Below are 20,027 nucleotides of genomic sequence, written 5' to 3'. Positions count from 1 at the left end.
CTGTTTAATTGTTTCCCTCCCTTGGCAACTTGTGTAGTATTTTCTGGTACTGTGGAAGCTAGACCATAGAAAAGGTGTTTTTAGGTCAGCTCAGACATACTGTAGATATGATTAGGTACACAATTAAAAAGGGACACTTCTTGGCAATAGGTGGTATATTAAGAAACATTTTTATTATAATAAACTATATACATAAGATACAAGTTTCCTAATAGATGGTTATGCAATGATGATTACATACCATTGACCTAAGATGTGAACTTGGTTCTGTGCGTCTGTCCCTTCTCCCTAAACCCCCTTACCACTGTTTCCTTGACTGACATGAACTTTAGAATGAGTTGGGGTAGCACTTCCATTCCCAGAAACAGTACCATACCCTGTCTTTGTCCCTTTGGTGGGACACTTGTACTCCTTCATGGTTAATTTTTAATTTTCTATTATGGAGGGATAGCTAAGGCCTACCTGAGTCTCACGAAAAATAAATATCCAAGCACTATGCTATGCTCTACCCCAGAGCAATAATAGGGAAAACTCATAGTTGCCATTTAGCATTTCCGATGTGTATTATTTCCTCGTGTGTGCAGGATACAGAAGGAGGCACCTCATCAAACACGATTGTTAAGACTTTGGGGGCACAGTCTGTGTTCCAGATCCAGTTGCTATTTAATTTCAATATTTCATAATGACTTGATGGGAAGTTATTATTAACATGCACATGTACACACGCATGTTCAAGAGAGAGAGAGAGAGAGAGAGAGAGAGAGAGAGAGAGAGAACAACACTTAGAATAAGCGCTACTCTCTAAATGAACGTTGAAATATACAGTCCACTTACATTCGAAGTGTTATTTCACAGACCTGGAGGGTGATTATCTGAGAAGGTACAGAACGGAAAGTTTTCCCAGACTCACACAACTGGAAAGTAGAGGGAATGGGATTTTAATCTAGGCCTCTGAATCCCTAAGTAAGCTATACTCTTCTCCATCATAACAGGTCAGTTCCTCTACCATCAGAGATTTTCAGCTCATAGACCAACCTACCCTACTTACGATAACCAAATGGGTAGAAATGTACAAGTGTCAATCACTGTACATTTGGCCCTTTCTTCACTTTCTCCTCCAGGCTTTTGCCTTCTCAATGGCCTGGGCTCCTTGATTTCATCCTCCCCCGCCCTGGTCTGTATTGAACTTGATTACTTTCATCTAGTGAATTCACAATTACCAGGTGATGCTTCATGACTGGAGAGTCTCTTTGTAGTTGTGACTACGATAAGAGAGCAGGGTCAATACAGTATGTTCCACAGGGCATACATACTGTATATTATGTTAGTATAGAGTATGTATTTAAGAATGTATGCATCAACATCATACATATTGGAGACCTTGTCCTGTGCCCTGAAAGATGAGTATTCAATTCTCTGAATATGACTGTAAGAATTTTGCTGGATGTAGCCATTGCTGGGCAAAAGACAGGGGTACAACTAGAGGAGAGTCAGGAAATGTCAGACTAGCCTTGTGTGATAGAGCCTGAGTGGACCGAATGATAGTCAACGTCAGTGAGATGGGGTTACTCATGATCCCTGACACTTCTGAGCAAGGATGGCATGGAAAATGACAGCACGTGAAGATGGGCTGCAGACAGCCAGTAGCCTCAGGCTGCTCAGAAGAAGGACTCATTTTCCTCACTCCTCTGAAATTGGAAGATCTCTGCTAACACTACTTTATAAGACAACATTTAAGGATGTGACTTAGAAGGGAGTTAGTAATTTCCATCTGCTTTCATCTCGTAATGGCTAAGGCAGGCCGGAATGTAGCCATAGCTCAAGCCTGATGAAAACTCTGTGTCTTCTCTACATTAGCAATGAGTGATTTCCACTCTCTGTGTAATTTAATATCTCACAGAAATCCATATTGACATTCCTTTCACATCAGCATCAAGGTGAGCTTTTGCTTTTCTGAAGCACTCTCAAAAATTGGGTCCTGTTTTCTGCTCCCTACAGATTCAAGGCATGAGTATGACTTCAGCAATTTTAACTTTCCTCCCAAGGGTATGTCTCACATTTTAATGTACACAGTAAGCAAAACAGTTCAAATCACAGGAATAAGTGGAGTGAGTAAGACAAAATTCTACCCCTGACCAGTGTGATAAAGTACCTAGAGAGGAAACCAGAACCAGTAGGAATTCTCCTGAGTGAGATAGTAAATAGAAGTTGTGGAGACTGCTGAAGGCACAGGGGATCTCAGCAAGCCTGGTGGGGAAATTGGGTGTGACACTGTGTGTTGCTCTTGAGTAAGAGCTCCCAGAGGCTAGGATTCCAGGCAACTTGTAACTAAATGAGGGCCAAACAACTAGCTGAGTTAGGTGAGAACAGCCATTGAGTTCTTTGATGTAAAGTGAGGCAGGTAATTGAATATATTAGTCTGTAAAAAGCTGGAGAGACAGCTTTAGCCATCCTTTCAGATGACTAACATATTGAGCACTTATTCTGAGCAGGACCCCAACCTAGCCTGTGTTTAGGCTAGAATGATGAAATGCATTCCATTAAACAAAAGTGACGATGGCATACAATATGACATTTCCATACTTAATTTGACTCATGATATGACCAGAGGAGAAAAAGATGAACCCATTCACTCAACAGCTGGTAATAAAATGCCTTCTGTGTACCTTGTGACCTATGAAACACTAGTGTTTCTGTGACTTGGTGATGAGAGACTCAAAGACAGTACTCAACATATTTTTGTTCTTCCCAGGAGGATAATCTGTATATGCTTGCCTCTTGAAAACAGTTACTTTCTGGGACAATTGTATTTGAATCAGCATGTACTTTTTTTTATTAACATTTATCAGTGGTACAACATAATCATTTCATTGAGACATGTTCATACATGTATGCTAAGAGGTCATTCATATTCAATGTTTATAATCAATATGAAGATTTTTTAGTTCTTACTAAAAAATGGATTTTAGCACTGACCATAAAAGATTGACTTCTTGCATCTAGTGAACCAGTAGGACAGAGTGTGTCTTATCCCAACACTATTAAAGAAAATAATAAAAAGGGCAATGTTTCATTTATCTATAGGACAGCATGGATTGCAGAGGCTTGGCAGCCTAATTTAATCCAGAGAATTTCAGTACCTACACAAAAGCAACTTACTGATTGAATTCTTTCCAAGACTATTGGTGACATGCTCAGACTGTTAATGATGGATTCTGACTCTAGGACATTCAAGTAAAATAATGGATAAGAATTTTAGAAGAAAAAAATGAATGTTTTGTTCTTGTTGATTAATTCAAGCTAAAAGTTTTGAGTCTTAAGAAAATTACAAATACTAGGATAAGATTCAAAATGGAAAATTCACGACTTATTAAAGAGTATAGAGTATTTGCACTTGTAAGTAGTGGGTAGCCATTCCAGCTTTGACCTGGAAGTGCCACCCCCATTGAGGCTTCAGTAACTGTCACGCCTACAAGGGGGGGCCAGGAGAGGACCCTGAAGACCCGAGATCCGGATGCCCGGCTCTCTTGGTTCCTGGACCCTGGACACTGGAGGTAGACCGACCAGAGTTCTCCAGAGAACACCGCCGGACTGCGCTACACCTTTCCCAGACCCTGTAACCTATCCCTTCACTTGTAAGTTACCCCACAAAATAAACCTCCCTTTTAACTATGTGGAGTTTCCTTAATAATTTCACCAATACCTGTACACAGTCAGTACCCAGTGATCTCTGCTCACACATGGTGATTTCATTTCCAAGTTGGCAAGGAAGATGGTCACATATGATATCCCTTCTCTGATTAATTCTCCATTTACTGGGACATGGGGTAGTAAATAATACTCTGAGTTATCATTTTGTAGATTTTTTTCCAAACTTACTCAGCCACAGAACCCTTGATTGTATGAGCTAGCAGTACCTGGATTTCTTGTTTGTTGGTTGGTTTTATTTTTTGTGATTTTTGTTTTGTTTTGTTTTTAAATAAGATGACACAGAAGCAGGATAAACTATGCATATTCTTCTCCAGATGTCCCTTAACCTATACTTATAACTCCACAATTAAAATCAGACTAACATTGCTTCAAGTTTCTATCATCTAAGAAAGCTCTGGTATTTGTTTCTTGAGGTCAGAAATCTCTTGCCTATATCCTTAATGTCCTTCCTATTTGTCTCTCCCCATCTTCCCATTGAGCGCTTCTCTTATGAGATCCACCAGCCATCTTATAAGCATCCTACAGGCAGATATGTTTATCCAACACACAAATATTTATTAAGTATCCATGATAAAGAAGATTGTATCCTACATACTCATGTAAAAATGAAAACTGGGCCTGAGCACAGTGGTGCACACCTTTAATCCTAGCACTTGGCAGGCAGATGTAAGTAGGTCTCTATGAGTTCAATGCCAGCCTGGTGTACATATTTAGTACTAGACCAGCCATGGTTACACAGCTGAAAAGTGAAAGGAAAGGGAAGGAAAAATATGAGAAAAGAAAGAAAACTTTAGAGACAGTATCTGTCTTTAACCACTTTACAGCTTAGTCATGAAGGGAAGTTACTGACCAGTATGCACCATGCAGCAAGCAGAGGTAGGTTCAAAATAATTGCCTGTGCAGAGAGGATGGGGGAAGGCCATGGTTTGGAGACTCAACTTCCCTTCCCGTAAACCCAGCAATGTAGATTACATTCTTTTGCAAACTGAAGATACACAAATGCCACTTCCTTCTACTTACTCTGGTAGCCGAGACTTCTTCATTGTAACCTTAAGTGATATCAACCTTTCAGAGCTCCTCTATCTGTCCTGTGCCCCCCAGAGTCCCTTAATTCTTATATCCAACATCTGACAGGTGGGGCACAATCTTCCCCTAGCACCTGAGTTGGGCTGCAGCATCGTTTGGTGCTGTCTTTGAGGAGGAGTCTTGGGGGAGTATAAGTCCAACTTCATTTAAGCCCAGAAGCTTCAGCCATGTATGCCTTCTTCAGTGTATGCCTTTTAGTGTTCAGTATCTGTTTTGCAAAGATACTGAAATTTCAGGGCTTCTCACAGAACCACAAGGACCTGGCAGGCAGTGTGCGCTTACTGTCATCCAAATGCAGTCATGCCCCTTGGGTAATCCCAGGAAATAGAAATGAATGTGACTCTCACAGCTTAGAAAAGTCATTTCCTAGTCTGTGTAGTGGCTTTCTTCATGACACGGTGACTTTATTACCTATAATTTAACACAGCATGGCACTTCCTGATGAACTGTTTTATAGCACTTTCGTTTTTTTTTTTTTTTTTTTTTTTTCACCAACTGCCAGGTATGTAGTGCTGATTTAAATTAAGTGTTTCTTTTCTTGTTCCAATCCTTTGGGGATTCTCCTCCTACCTGGATGAAAAAGAGAATGAGGAGTTACACAAATGTAATCAAAGGCTGTCAGGAGGCTGAAACTCCTGTACATTAGCATTCCGCGTTAGGACATCCAAAGGTCATTTAGTTTATATGTAAAATGTAAGTAATCTAGATGGGTGAAAAATCCGGAACTACTAAGGGACACATAGGAAGGAAGGAGATGGTATAGGCAGCCCCTGCCAGTTATCATGGGGCACGTATTAAACAGCCTACTATAGCTTAATATGGGAAAGAAAATTAAATACAAGACACAGCCTATTCTGCACATAAATGCCATCTATTGGAATGCTATTTGGATGCAAGACATTGCATAGAATACAGCAAACAATCATTTGAAACAGGCTGCTGACCAGTTGTGAGTATTAAGTGGAGAGTGTGCAGTCGCACATAAACACTGAGTAACAGGACCCCCGTTGCATGGTGGAACTGAAGGTAATTGATGGACTTGATTAAATACCACATATCTCAAGTTCATTTGGCCATTGCCCCCTCACATGTTTTTCAAATAACAACCTTAACATTTTAAGGTACATATTTTAGGAATTAGGTAGGAAAAGGACACAGCTAGACAGTTAACCTTTTCATTCTCAGCCTGATGAGCTCTAAAAATGGGATTCATAAATTTCTCACACATAAAATGAAAAGATCAGATTTTGCATGTTTATGTGTATTGCATATTATAATCTAAAATAATGTTTCATATGAAAGTTGGTGCTCAGTATTTTTCCTTTTCTTGAAATAGTCTCATGAAGACTGTGCTGCCCTCAAATTTACTATATAGCTAAGGATGACCTTGAACTTCTGATCTCCTGCCTCAGTCCTGATGGCTAGGATTACAGGCATGGGCCACCACACCTTCCTCCCCTATTTAACATAGTACTGAGGGTGGAACCCAGTTGCTTGGTTGCTTGGCAAGCATTCTACCTTCTAAGCTACATCCTTACCCCAGCCCCTGCTAGTGTTATTATTTCCAGCTATCTAGTTTAGACAAAGAGAAACATGAATATGATGACATGGTTATTGACTACATGAACCAACAGAAGCAATGGTTAACCTATATAAGACCTGCGCAAGATCCAGCTAGTTAAAATGTTCATCATGGAGGGGAGAGGTGCCCAAGGTCCCATCACTAAGGAACTATAGGCAGTTGATGGCTGGTAGGAGAGGGAGAGTCATATTCATTCAGGAATGTGGTCACTGGTAGGTTTCCTATACCCCAGTGATGACTCCATGCCCATGTACATTTGGGCAGCACTAATTAGACTCATAAGGTCAATAAATGCATACTAAAAGGAGGGCATGATGCTGGGAAGGAAAGGTGATGAGGGTCCTGAAGAGAGTTGGAGGGAAGGAAGGTAGAGTGGACATTATCAAGATACATTGTATACAAGCGTGAAATTTCCAAAGAATAAATAAAAATTCAGATTTAAAAAGAAGGAAAATGGCCTATGCTAGAAGAAAGTGCTGTATTATAAATATAAAGGGAATTACATTGGCTAAGTATGGACTAAATTATATAGACATGAAGCATTGGAGAGATGAAGACTGGAAACAAAGGAGCAGAAACTAAGTAAACAGATTGCCTGGGAGGATTGTCATGAAATAGCAGTAGCTATTTGTCCTTCAGTCTAAGATCACCAGCTAAGCCTTTGTGAATGACCAGTGCCTAAATCTATTCCTGCTTTGAGCTGTGTCTTCTAGCAGCCAATGCCTGTCCATTGAGTTCAGGGACTGTGACAGCTGCCTGTGGTAGTTTGGAATGGCAGGGCAGAAGATACACATGTGTATGTATTGGGGGTGAGTTTGTTCTTCCTTCTATGATCTCTGACAGGCTTCACACCTCCAGTAAGGTATTTATTGCCAAACCCAACATCCAACATAATTCCAGAAAGGAACTATAGCATACCAAAGAAATCTATTGCCATTTAACAACAAAACACTTGTTTTATGATTTTTGGTGTTGATATAATTTGGTACTTCCCAAATATCTGCAAAACATTTAAAAGAGCCCCCCCATACTTCACACAGAAAACCAACTTCCAGAATTTTCTCTACCTCCTTCTCTCTTGGTTCTTTCATCCCTCTCCTCCTCCTCTTCCTTCTCTCCTTTCATCCATCCATCCCTTCCTCTTCACAGGTATACTTTCCTTCTGTACTAGCAAAAATAAATTTCAGACATAATATCTCCATTCTTAAAATCTGTATTGTGTTTCCCAAACAAGAGGACATTCTCTGTTGCATACTTTTGTAGTGGGCAGCTGTTCCAGCTTTGACCTGGAAGTACTACCCCCATTGAGGCTTCTGGTAACTGTCATGCCTAGAAGGCAGGGCCAAGACAGGAGCCCTTAAGACCTGAGATCCGGATGTGCCAGCTCTCGTGGTTCCTGGATCCTGAATGCTGGAGGTAGACCGAGCAGAGTTCTCCAGAGAACACCACTGGACTGCATTACACCTTTCCTGGACCCTGTAACCTATCCCTTTACTTGTAAGTTACCCCACAAAATAAACCTCCCTTTAAACTACATAGAGTTGCCTTAATACTTCCACCAATATACTTTGGTCAGATTTTGCCAGTTGCCCCAAAATGTCTTAATAGGAGGGGGAAAGTTCTGGCTCATGCTGTCTCCATTATCAAGTCTCTTCAATACCTATCTATCCATCTATCCACCTGCCTACTTGTCTTTATTATCCTTCATTCTTTGTTTATTTGTTTTGTTTTAGGGATAGGGCCTATCCCTGAAGCCCAGGCTTGTTGAAAATCTCTGTCCTCCAGTTTCAGCCTCCCTAGTGCTAGGACTACACATTTATAACACCATACCCAGATCCTTCAATTTCTTGCATTCTGGGGAAGTACCTCGGTCTTCCCTCATCATTTCCTAATGCATTTCAAGAATAGAGTACAATTATTTACTAACTCTCAGAATCCAATTTTTCTTACATCTCCTTATGATTATATCCAGGTTGTGACATGTGTGCTTCTTAGGGCATCATACCTGATGACACAAAGGACAGTTGCTCACTGATGCTCCCATCAGCTCTCATCACTGTGTTGAGATGACACCTACTTCACCTAGATTTTCCTTCTATTCCTCTCTGCTTCATTTGCATATGATGAGCACTCCCGTCCGTAATCAAAGTTTATAGCTCTTGTTTTGGCATGCACTGGTGTTGCTTTCTAAACTGTCTATGACTGTGATGGCTGCCAAACTGGGGTTTTTCTAATTCCAAGTCTAAGGCATAGTTAAAATGTATGCCGTCAGAGAGCTACTACCCCGTTGAGTCACTCTACTTTACACAGTGCCATCCTGAAAACAAAGTGATTCATATACAGCATGAGAAAACATCTCCAACACCAGCTGTGACAGTGAGTGTCATGGAGATCACACAGCTGAGAAGGCTGGGGAGCTGTTATTCATTGCAAGCTGCTATGTAGAGGAGGCTTTGTCACTAATGTGCAAACATATTGAGGGATAGTATGTGCCTCACAGTCAACTTTTTATAAAGACTCCACCTCTGGCCACCAAGAGTTAATACTCCTCAAAGTCATAAAGCATTTTGCTTCTCACCCTTACTAAAGCTACAGCCTTATTCATGTTATAGTGAAAGTACATGTGAGCTCTTGAAACCAGAGCTGAAAAGAACCACAGGCTTCTTCTTTTCTGTATGGGAGTCTCACTTTTCCCCATATTTGAAAATTATGTCAAAACATGGACTTTTAAACACTTAGGAAATGCACTGAACAAAGTAAGAGGCTCAGACATGTTTTTAACATTTATTTTGTATATTTAGCTATGTGTGTGGAGGGGGAGTGGATACATACACATGAATGCAGGTATCCATTGAGTCCAGAGGCATTGGATCTTTTTGGAGACAGAGCGGTAGGCAATTGTAAGCCACCCAAACTGGGTGCTGGGAACTGAACTTGGTTCCTCTGCAAGAGCATTACATGCTCTTTAAAAAATAATAGTTTTATTAATTCTTTCAGCATTTTATACAATGCATTTGTTCATATTTATCCCCCTCCCTTGACTCTTCCCAGATCCCCTCACCACCTCATCCCAATAACTTCATTTTCTCTCTCTCTCTCTCTCTCTCTCTCTCTCTCTCTCTCTCTCTCTCTCTCTCTCTCTCTCTCTCTCTCTCTCTCTCTCTCTCTCTCTCTCTCTCTCTCTCTCTCTCTCTCTCTCTCTCTCTCTCTTCTCTCTCCCTCTCCCTCTCCCTCTCCCTCTCTTCTGTCTCCTCTCTTCTCTCTCCCTGCCTGCCTTCCTCCCTCCTTCTCCCTCCCTCCTCCTTCTTTAAACACATCAAGTCCAGTTTCTGTTGACCACCTACTCCTGTCCATGTCTGCCCTAGATTATGGTCACTGTACTAGTTCTCACAGCATTAGCAAAAAATGATTTTCCTTTTCCTGGTAGCAATCAAATGCCACTAACTCCTCCTCTAGGGGTGGGACTTCACGTTCCCTTCCTCCCCTCCATGCTGAGATTTTGGTTTGGCTTCAGCTTGTGCAGGTCCTGTGCACACTGTCACAGATGCTGAGAGTTCCTATGTGCAGCTGCCTGGTTGTGTCCAGAAAACACACTATTCCAATTCTGTGTCTTACAACTCCTCCGCTCACTTTTCCTCATGGATTCCTGAACCTTAAGGGGCCAGGTGTGACATAGATGTCCCACTGAGGGCTGAGTATGCCAAGGTTTGTTATTCTCTACATGTTAGCAGTTGTTGGTCTTTTTGTTAGCCATCATCTTATGCAAGTATAAGCTTCTCTGATGAGGGTGTGTGGGTATAGCAACAAGTCACTGGGAGTTGTTTTAATGCTATATAGCAGAATAATAGTAGTAGTTCTTCCCTAGGGACCATGACCTAACTAACCACAGGTTCTTGGCTTCATTGATTGTGTCAAGTATGAGTTGTGTCTTGGAGTGAATGTTAAATCCAATTTTTAAAAGTGGTTAGTTATTCCAATAGCATTTGCTGCCAATATTTTACTAGTGGGCATGTCCTGCCAGACAGGCCATTATCATAGATGAAACTGATGGTTACTTGCCTCCTCTGATAGTGTGTACAGCAGTACTATAATCAATGTATATTATTTATTACTATAATGTATAATATATATAATTTAGGAAGCCTCTACATTAGTAAGTCTCAATATGGCTTTTTCAAAGTCTTTAGTGTTATTCATCTCTCCACACTGCATGCTCTACCCTGACCTCCCATCCCCCACCCCATTTAATCCTTCCTGTCTCATTTTTCTTCCTTTCCTCTTTATAACACTATATTCAATTTCTCCTTCTCTGAAAGATCCCCTTCTTCTCTGGCCCTTTACTAGTTATATAACCTCTCTGGCTATTCCAAATGAAAGACACATATATAAAGCTCAAGTTCTGTCAGCCACAAATGAGAGAAAATGTGATATTTCTCTTTCTGTGTCTGAATTCAGGATGACTGCTTCCAATTTCATCCATTTACCGGCAAATTTCATCATCTCATTATTCTTAATGGCTGAATAATATTCCACTGTGTAAATATACAACACTTTCATTATCCATTCTCCAGCTGGTAGATATCTAAGCTGTTTTCATTTCATGGATATTTTGCATAGATTGAAATATTTTGCAGGATTGAACAAAGATAAGTATCTCTGTGGTATGAAATGGAGTCCTATGGGTACATTCCCAAGAGTTGAACAATTTGATCTTGGGGAAGATCTGGTTCTAGCTCTTTCAGGAACCTCCACACTGATACTCATAGTGGCTGCACCAGTTTTCACTGCATCAGCAGTGAATAAGTTTTCCCGTTTTCCTCCATCCTTTCCAGCATTGGCTGTCATTTGTTTTTTATCTTGGCCATTCTGACTTGGATAAGATGAAATCTCAAGGTAGATTTAATTTGTGTTCCCCTGATGGTAAGAATGTTGAACATTTAAAAAAAAATAAATGTTTCTCGGCCATTTGTGTTTCATCTTTACTTTCTGTTCAGTTCCATGCCCCATTTTTTAATTGGGTTGTTTGGTTTGGTTTTTTTTTTCCACTTTTAGAACTTTGTATATTCTAGATATTAACCCTCTGTCAGATGTAGAGCTGGTAAATATTTTTCCAGTTCTGTAGACTTCCTCTTCACTTGATGATGATATCTTTGCTTTATGGAAGCTTTTTAGTTCCATCTGGTCCCATCTGACAATTATTGGTCTTAGTACCTGTGTTATTAGGGTCCTGTTCATAAAGTCCTTTCTGTACATGTCAGTTCAGGTGTATTCCATAGTTTCTCATCATGTATTCAGGGTATTATGTTGTGGTCCTAGATTCACTTGGATTTTGTGCAGACTGAGACATGTACCCACTTCAACTATTCTACAAGCAACTGTACAGTGTGAACAGCATCATTGTTGAAGATGCTGTCTTTTCTCTAGTGTATATTTTTGGGGACTCTTTGCCAAAAATCAGATGTCCATATGTGTATGGACTTGTGTCAAGTTCTTCAATTCTATTCCATTGTTCAATGTGTTTCTGTTTTATGCCAGTACCATACCATGTTGTTTTTATTACTGTAGCATCAGATCAGGTATGGTGATATCTCCACCAGATCTTTTATTGTTTGGGATTGTTTTAGCTATCTTTGTTTTTTGTGTGTTTTCATATGAACTTTAAGATTATTTTTTTCAATTTCTGTAAAGAATTGTGTTGTAATTGTGATGGGAATTGGTCAGAATCTGTAAATAGCTTTTGGTAGGATGGCCATTTTAACAATATTAATCCTATCAATCCAAGAAGATAGATCTTTCCATCTTCTGGTATCTTCTTCGGCTAATATTTTAGTGTCTTAAATTTTTTTATTATACAAGTCTTCTACTTTCTCATTTATATGTATTTCAAGATTTTTGAGGCTATTGGGAATGGGATTTCTTTCTCAGTTGTTTGTCAGTTGCATATTAGAAACTTACTGATTTTTGTGGTTTAATTTTGTATGCTGCTATTTTGATTAATGCATTTATCAACTGCTGTAAGAGTTTTCTGGTTACACCTTTTGGATCTTTTATTTATAAAATCATATCATCTGATAATAAGGATACTCTGATTTCCTTATTTCCTATTAATGGCCTTTTAATATTCGTAACTTTTCCTTTTGCTCTAGCTAAGACTTCAAACATTATATTGAATAGGAGTGAAGAGAGTGGGCATCCTTGTTGTGTTCCTTATCTTAGTGGACACATTTTAAATTTCCCTCTATTTAGAATGATGTTGACTGTAGGCATGTTGTAAATTGACTTTATTATGTTGAGATGTGCCTTCATATCTCCTAAACTCTCCAGGACATTTATCATGAATGTTAGTGATGAATTTTCTCAAAATTCTAAGGAGATCTAAGGAGATCATCTAAGGAGATCATCAAGTAGATTTTGTCCTTTTGTCTGTTTATGTGATATAATACATTTATTTGTTTACATATGTTGAATTATTCCTGCATCTCTGTGATGAAACCAATGTGATCATACTGGGTAATCGTTTTGATGTATTCTTGAGTCTAGTTTGGACGTGTTTTATTAAGAATTTTTATATCTATCATCAGAAATATTGGCATATAAGTTTTTTGAGTCTTTGGTTTGAGTATCATGGTATTACTATACTGTCTTTACAAAAAGGATTTGCAAATGTTCCTTCCTTTTCTATTTTATGAAAAAAATTGAGTAACATTGTTGTTAACTTCTTTAAAGATCTGGGAGAATTCTTCACCATACCTATCTGTGCCTCAGCTTCTTTTACTTAGGATAGTTTTTAAAAAGATATTATTTGTTTTATTTTATACATTTATGTGCCTGAATTTATGTGTGTCACATGTGTGTAGATGTCTGATATGGCCAGAAGAGGGTGTCGGATCCTCTGAAATTGGAGTTACAGGCAGTTGTGAGCCACCACATGATTGTTGGGAATTGAGCTTGGGTCCTTTGTGAAAGCAGCAAGAGTTCTTAAATGCTGAACCATCTCTTAAGCCCCTAGTTGGGAAATTTTCAATTACTGCTTTCATCTCATTGTCAGGATGAGGCATTTATATTCCTGATATCAGGCATTATCAGGCATTTATATTCCTGATATATAATGGCTGTTTCAAAATCTTTGTCTTGTACATCAGCTATATTGCTTTTCTCGGGAATATTACCATGGAGGTCCTGATTTCCAGAGGAGACATAGTGTCTTGCTTATTCACGTTGTTTGTGTTTTGGAGATGGTTTCTAGGCATCCTCTCCCTCTCTGGTGTTCAGTTGCTTGTGGCATTGCTTGGTATGAATATTGTTTTTTTACTCTGTTGGGTAGGAGTTTGGACCTTTCATTGTTGTTGCTTCAAATTATCAGATTGTCCACCAATTGAATGATGCTTTGTTTTTAGTCTTGAGGTCACTCTGGGGTATTAGGTGGGATTTCTTATAATCCCAGATCAGCACGGTGGGTAGGTTGGCTGATAGGCAACTAGACAGATCTGGAGATCTCTAACATGGGCTTTATGACTGGTGGATGGCAGTGGATGGATTAGCTGGTATCCAGGTGGGTGAGTGGACTGGCTCTGGAAGTTGCTACCAAAAGTTCCAGTCACATTTTGAATTTGGACTCCATATAGTCCTCAGTCAGTATGGTGAGTGGGGTGGCTGCTAGGCAAGCAGGTGAGGACAGGGAACTGGCTTTAGGGTTTTTATAACTAGGGTTCTAGGTTGAGTTCCAAGTGGTCCTGGCACTTATCAGTAGGTGGGAAGGCTGAGAGTTGGGCTAGGCAGTGGACTAACTCTGGGAGTTCCTATCTGAAGTCTCAGTTCAGACTCTGGGTGCAGACTCCATGTGCCCCATCAGTGTAGTAGGTGAGGTGACTACCAGGCAGGCAAGCAGGGGACTGATTCTAGGAGGTCTGTGACTAGGGCTCTGGGTCAGGCTACACATTCTAGAGCCCAGAAATGGGTGAGGAGGCTGTGCAATACATGCTCTAAGCTGCTGAGCCATATCTCCATCCCCTAAACCACATTTTATTATTGCCACAATAATCAAATTATTGAAGTATTATAATTGCAGACCTATAATATAAAAATATGACAGTATTCAATCAATTCATAAAGTATCACATCTGCTGAACACTTACCACGCCACAGACATAGAGAAAACTACTACTGCTGTTACTGCTATGGCCGATATTAATAAATAAGTAAACAAATAAACAAATAAATAAATAATCTTCCTGTTTCTGTCTCTCTTGCCTCTATTTGATCCAGAGCCTCCCAAGGAGGTAATGCCCCTAGTTGCAGAAGATGAACTGAGACCCTGAGGAATAAAGCACTTTTCATCTTGTTTCCAATGACTTTGAGAAGTCTGCCTATGACTACTGAGAACTGGAATCTGTTTGTGTTTGTCTTCATTGCCTGGTGTAGATTTGGGATGAGCTGACCATGTCTATGAGCTGAGGGGCTAATTAGCCTCTTTATTTATTTATTTATTTATTTAGTTAGTTAGTTATTTATTTGTGGTCACATGTGACTCCAAGTCAATATGTTCTCTTGAAAAATGTACATTTTTTTCATTCTTGGCAGCATTTAGGTAGAAAGTATATGTTAGGAATTTCTTTTCTTTTTCTATAAATCCATGGCTGTGGTTAAACGTTAACTTTTCAAACATTCTACTCCTTTTTAACACACTTATTCACTACCTGGAAGGGCTTCTTGTTCCAGACACTTTGTGGGGCTTGTCACTCATGTTCTGTGTAACACTCTGGGGCAGCTTTGAATTCTGATCCTGTACAGGAGAAAACCAAATTTTTGACTGCAGTATTTGCTCCAGTATGAAGCACCAGAAGGTTCCAGGTCAGGCTTAAAGTCCATGTTGTATCTGATTCAGAGTCGCCAACTCATATCTTCATTGAGCCTAGGCTTTCATAAGGGTCCAGGGAGGAGTGGACGAGGACCCTGACATTCATGATCAGAGAGATGGGGGTCTCAGTATGGACTTGTGATACATTTTCTCTATTTTTATAAAGCATCAAATTGTTTATTTCTGGCTTATTTGTTTAAAGGTTATGCCGTAATTGAGTGTTTTAGAGAGAATTCGGTTCTGAGGTCTGGAGTTTTGGCCTCAAAGACAAATCATAATATTGCTGTTTTCTGGTACATCATTTCTGCTCCTGCCTCCTTGGAAGTCTTCTTTGTCTTACAACTGATGGAGCAGCCACCTACTCTGGCCCTATCTTGGTTACTTTTCTCTTGCTATAAAGAGACACCATGACCAAGCCAGTTTAAGAAATAAAACATTTAATTGGGGGCTTTCAGAGTTTCAGATGGTTAGTCCACAGCCATCACGGTGGGGAGCATGGCAGCAGGTAGCCAGCATGGCACTGGAGCAGTAGCTGAGAGTTTATACTTGATCCGCAAGCACACCACAGGAAGAGGGGAAGAAAGACAACCTGGCCTGATGTAGGCTCCTTGTGCTCACCTCCTTCAACAAGGTCATGCTTCATCATCCTTCCTAAAAAGTTCACCAAATGGAAACCAGGACTGCAAATATATGAGCCTATGGGGGCCATTCTCATTCAAACTACCACAAGCACATTAGGAGATGTTGCTTCCCTTCTTGGAACTGTCATTCACCATTTCATATGATTGGTCATCTCCCACTCACATTTCAGGTCTTGGTGTAACTATGGCCTCTTCGGACATGCTTCCGGCCCTGCTGTGTCAATTTCTCCTGTTAGACTGTGTGAGTCTGTGAGTTCAGGGCCCCATCTGAATTCCTCATCCCCAACACCATGTTTCCACCTGATGCTTGGGAAATGATTGTTAAAGTACATGAATAACAGCAGCAGAAGGAATCAGGGAGATTTATTGTAAGGGAGAAAGGCAATAGGAAAGAGAGAAAGATGAAAAAAAAATGTTTTCAGCTAGATCATTCAATAAGCAAGCCATGATGGGGAATCACCAGACCTATGGCCCATGGAAACGATTTCAAATTCAATTCTTCCTCTCCCTGGACCTCTCTTTCCCAATCAGTAAAATAAAAGTTTGAACTTGAAGGCAAGAAGCATCCCAGATCTCTTCACACTGTATCATTCTCCAGATCTGTAATTGTTAGCAGTAAGTGTTCTCAAATGCCTAATACACTCTTCTCCACAGGTCTTCCAACTCCCTAAAGTACAAAACAACCCACGGACTTGAACAATGCAAATCTGTTTGAAAACACTTTACACTCTGTCACTTGAACGTTTATCTCACTAAGCTGTCTAAGACTTGAAAATTCAGTAGGATCATTAAAATCAATTCTTAGACCTCTGTTCTTTTGTAATCAGTAAGCACTCTGTTTTGACTGAAGATGAGGATAATAGCTTTAGCAGCCAGAATAAATAGGCTGTGCCACTTACTTGAATGCATTCAATGCCATTTTCCATAGGACTGGTGTTGATTTCCTGTTGTTTGGGTTTTTTTACTTGATTTTTGTTCTCTAGTGGCATCCATGCTTTGAGATTGGACAAGCAAAGTGGCTTTCATCTTCCAGACTGAGCTCTTGTACATTACTGATTGGATTGGGTGTGATGTTTTCTGATGAGAGGCTTTTGTGTGTTTCTGTGGCATCATACCCATGTTCTGAAGGATGTTAGCCAAGAGATGAACCTAACCATGTCAGCTATGCTGCATGAGGGATGAAATAACAAAATGTCTTCCATTTTCGAAGATATATGCTGAGTGGATGGGTGATAGCTTGACTATGGACTATTTTGTGCATGTGATGTGTATAAACTTGTACACACACACACACACACACACACACACACACACACACACTCACATTCATACTTTTTATAAGCAGAGGGATGTCTCAAACACTAAATCATTTTGAAGCCCCAAATTTGTGTTGTCTTGAAGTTATGTGTTTTTCTCACTCTTAAAGACACGTGTCTTTCAATTCTACAACTCCCCTTGAGCTACCCGTGATGTGCACAAGATCTGGAAGGGTTGTCCAATTCCCCATGTTGCCATTTCACACAGCTTTGACTTGCAAGATGCAACCTGATGATAGGAAGCTACTTTTCTTCAGACTGATGCAAATGTGGCCTTCTTTCAAAACTTCTCTCAATCCAGGCCTGCTGCCAAAAGTTTCTGTTTCAGAATTCTTACACAAAATAAATTGTAATAAGACCTTCACCTTTTTGGGGGGATAATAGTGTGTCAATCAATGGGTTAAAAACTCTCTTCCCCTTTAACATTTTAGTTATCCCCCAGCAAGTTAGTAAGTAAACCCTGGAACCTGTGGGAAAACCTGAAGACTATGTCAATCATATTCCCACTCACCAGTGAAGCTTGGAGGCATTGCAATAGTGAGGTCTTTCTAAACACATCTCAAGGTTGCAGAGACAGAATAACTTTCTCAAAAATATTAAGGAAGTGTAAATTTAGAGGCAGTGTGACCTGCCAGTCCATGCTCATGCATCCTAATTAAATAAAGCAGGCCCCGGAATTGCCTTCTGTCATCTGGGTAGGAAGCAATTACAATCACACTTCAGGATGCTGGTTCCGTTGGAGAAGAAGGTATTGTATTTAGCTGACTCTTCTAATCGGCTGAAGGTTAAGAAATTAATATCCAGACTTGTGAAAATGCGGTGGGACAAAGTGAGGAAGTATTTACGGCTTAGATGGGGACTTCAGAATTGCAGAAACTTCCCATTCCCAAATTATAAATTTGGAATTGGTTAAAAATAATTATTGTATATCGGACAAAGAGTGGGGGGAATGTTCCCATGTCATAAGGCAGCATCAAGCCACAAATCTCAAAATCTGGGCTTGTAACACTAAGTTGAGTTTACAATGGTGCATAATATGTAATATGGGCATAATATGTAATACGTTGCTGCTTTTGTGCAGCAGCCTATGCGTGTCTCTGTTTAATAGACGTTGGTCTGTATTTATAAGTAGGAAAATCAGCAAGGATAATGAATATCAGATTTGGGAGAGGTTCTATTTATAGGAAATCAAAAAATTATGTGGAAAAGAAATTTTAAAATTCTATTTTAGTTTTTATTTTTAGTTATATATGTCGGTATGTGAGTGCAGGTGCCCATGGAGTCCAGAAGATGGTGTAATATCAACCAGAGAAAGAGTTACGTGTGGTTTGGAGCTGCCTGATGTAGGTGCTGGGGACTGAATTCAGGTCTTCCGCAGCAGCAGTATGTGCCCTGGACCACTAAGCTCTCTCTCCAGCCCCTGTGAGAGGAATGTTTATAGTATGTGTTTATGCAATATTTGAATCACCGCCTGTGTGACTCCTTGTGCCTGTTCATGAGATACACTGAGTCTATAAAAGTACCTTCTGGATTTGGGAGTTATTATCGTAAGAGTTTTTTTGGGGGGTGGGGAATGCAAAGATTTTGGCCATTGGTCATTTCTTTATCTGTTTCTGTTGCCCTAACAGAATACCTGAAACTGTCTAACTTAGGAGAAAAGAGATTTATTTGGCTCATGGTTCGTGCAGCTGGAAGAGCAAGGGCAAAGTGGTGGTACCCAGGAGGGTGTGATGACATGGTACAGTGTGACAGGATGAGTGAGTGCGTGCAGAAAGGGCAAAGCCGTGGACGTGGCCTGGCCTTACAGCTCTCTCTCTCTCTCTCTCTCTCTCTCTCTCTCTCTCTCTCTCTCTCTCTCTCTCTCGGAGTGAATCTAGTCTCTCTATAACTCCTTTAACCCCTCCAAAGACAGTGCCACATGGCAATCAGATTTCAGCATGGGTTTCCAAGGGCACCCATGTATTCAAATCACAGCAATGTGTTTGGTAAGTCTTTGTTTTTCTGAAAAACAATCTAAACTCTGTAAGTTTATGGATAGATGCAGATCGCTGAATAGTCAACATGACTTTTAGTAATCAAGAAAAACAAATGGATGTAAGGAAGAAAACCTGGGTAATGAATGTGATCGACGTCAACAATGAAGTGGGCCTGCTAAAGGCTAGAATTGGGCTGCAATTACTAACAGCCTGGCATTAGTGTTAGGACCTGTCCCTGTGAAAACACAAAAAAAAAATCAGCTTGTAAAAACAGTGTTGAGAGAATTTTTCGTAGCAAAATCTTGTAGCACAGTACATGTTTTTCATTGCTAGTGAGGCCATGTATGAATGAGGCTTAAAGATATTTCTGATGAATTTTCCAGAAATTAACGTTCTAGAATGCTTGCTTCCATGCACCCATGCACATGCTGAATGATGTGCTGGTAAATGCTGTATCACCCAAAAGCTTCCTGGAAAATATAGTCGGTGAAAGCCCTAATTTGTAACACTGTTGATTGCATAATATAAATACTCAGCCATGGCTTACTACAAAATACCAAGTCGTGGTTCCTGAGTGTATGGCTGGGAAAAATGAACACCATCAGCTCTCACACTCCCACACTCAGGTGAGGCAACTCAAGTAACCTCTGTACATCCCATCCTCTTATACCTGTAACTTTGAATATCTCACAAGTGGAACCTATGATATTACACAGAGGTGACCCCAAATCTCAATTTGTAAGAATGAAATATTCACCGTTCTTTGTCCCCTATTTCATTCAGTCAACTCACTAGAAGCAGGAAGCATGCCTCTTCTTGGACATGACTCAATTTGTAGAAACATACTTGATCGGTAAA

At 40.1% G+C, this 20,027-nt stretch overlaps 1 protein-coding gene and 1 long non-coding RNA gene across 30 annotated transcripts in view; one reads left to right on the top strand and one right to left on the bottom strand.

The window, feature by feature from the left end:
* The window catches only part of Trpm3 (transient receptor potential cation channel subfamily M member 3), an 859,806-nt gene that overhangs the window by 390,274 nt on the left and 449,505 nt on the right, over positions 1 to 20,027 (top strand). The gene's annotated exons all lie outside the window — the stretch shown is intronic.
* The window catches only part of LOC128125342 (uncharacterized), an 86,616-nt gene that overhangs the window by 8,858 nt on the left and 57,731 nt on the right, over positions 1 to 20,027 (bottom strand). Inside the window, exon 2 of the long non-coding RNA XR_008223141.1 lies at positions 4,732 to 5,367. This is a non-coding gene — a long non-coding RNA (uncharacterized LOC128125342). The remainder of the gene's footprint in view (positions 1 to 4,731; positions 5,368 to 20,027) is intronic.

Source organism: Peromyscus californicus, unplaced genomic scaffold, assembly GCF_007827085.1.
Source record: "Peromyscus californicus insignis strain IS unplaced genomic scaffold, ASM782708v3 Scaffold_4__1_contigs__length_199733344, whole genome shotgun sequence".
Lineage (NCBI taxonomy): Eukaryota > Metazoa > Chordata > Mammalia > Rodentia > Cricetidae > Peromyscus > Peromyscus californicus.
The sequence above is the reverse complement of the archived record's forward strand: the minus strand, read 5'-3'. Positions and strand labels throughout refer to the sequence as shown.